This window comes from Drosophila sulfurigaster, chromosome X, assembly GCF_023558435.1.
Source record: "Drosophila sulfurigaster albostrigata strain 15112-1811.04 chromosome X, ASM2355843v2, whole genome shotgun sequence".
Taxonomy (NCBI): Eukaryota; Metazoa; Arthropoda; class Insecta; order Diptera; family Drosophilidae; genus Drosophila; species Drosophila sulfurigaster.
This window is the reverse complement of record NC_084885.1, coordinates 9,253,793-9,255,212: the sequence shown is the minus strand read 5'-3', so window position 1 is coordinate 9,255,212 and position 1,420 is coordinate 9,253,793. Positions and strand designations below refer to the sequence as shown.

The 1,420-nt window shown below is 26.9% G+C and overlaps 1 long non-coding RNA gene across 1 annotated transcript; it reads left to right on the top strand.

Moving 5' to 3' along the window:
* The first annotated feature begins 741 nt into the window (after positions 1-741).
* LOC133848563 (uncharacterized) lies at positions 742-1,220 on the top strand. Its single transcript, XR_009895276.1, has 2 exons — positions 742-916; positions 974-1,220. It is a non-coding gene; the product is annotated as an uncharacterized LOC133848563 (long non-coding RNA).
* Positions 1,221-1,420: the final 200 nt, after the last annotated feature.

Here is a 1,420-nt window from a genome sequence, read left to right as displayed (position 1 = left end):
TATAGATATAGATATAGATATAGATATAGATATAGATATAGATATAGATATAGATATAGATATAGATATAGATATAGATATAGATATAGATATAGATATAGATATAGATATAGATATAGATATAGATATAGATATAGATATAGATATAGATATAGATATAGATATAGATATAGATATAGATATAGATATAGATATAGATATAGATATAGATATAGATATAGATATAGATATAGATATAGATATAGATATAGATATAGATATAGATATAGATATAGATATAGATATAGATATAGATATAGATATAGATATAGATATAGATATAGATATAGATATAGATATAGATATAGATATAGATATAGATATAGATATAGATATAGATATAGATATAGATATAGATATAGATATAGATATAGATATAGATATAGATATAGATATAGATATAGATATAGATATAGATATAGATATAGATATAGATATAGATATAGATATAGATATAGATATAGATATAGATATAGATATAGATATAGATATAGATATAGATATAGATATAGATATAGATATAGATATAGATATAGATATAGATATAGATATAGATATAGATATAGATATAGATATAGATATAGATATAGATATAGATATAGATATTCCCTTATGTTCAGTGAGTCACTTTATATATATAGCTTGGTATCACAATTTCTAGAATAATTTCGATTTCGACTATTACTCATCGAGGGGGGCTTAAAGATTTAAGTCTACGCTACGCACGTGTCAATTATCGAGTAAAATTTCGTCCGCTTATCGAACTAAGCTCGATGATAAATGAATGGGGGCGGGGGCGATTCTTCAGTTCCATCCATCGACGTGGCTATAAACAATGATAATTTGACTCATTTGTCGGGCGTATATCGCTATGAATGTGTGTTTGTATGTATATTTTGGGCAAATGTCACAACTGATTGAATATCTTGAATAGTTTTGGAATAGTTTGCACGCGTCGAAGTCGCAGAGGCTCGTCCAACTCGAATCGAAAGAAGAAGAAGAAGAAACAGAGGCAGAGGCAGAAGCGGAGAAGACACTTGTATCTGCGTATTATATCTGACATTATATCTACAATCTACAAATCTACAAATACACGAAACAAGTTTAAAGTCCAGCAACAACAACAACAGCAAAAAGTAAAGCCAAAAACTAAAAGAGAATTAAAACAAAAATTTTAATGTGACACTCATGGCGATTTAACTAATTTAATTAATGCGTTTTTTTTATGCCCATAACGATTATTATTATAATTTTATGTTTATTTTATTTTTTTTGTTTCTCTTTCTTTCATTTTTGGCGTTTTTTGTTGTTTTTGGGTTGTCGGACTCCCCCCGCTAGATATATTCACTTAACTCATAAGTTGACTATGAATGTATGGTTG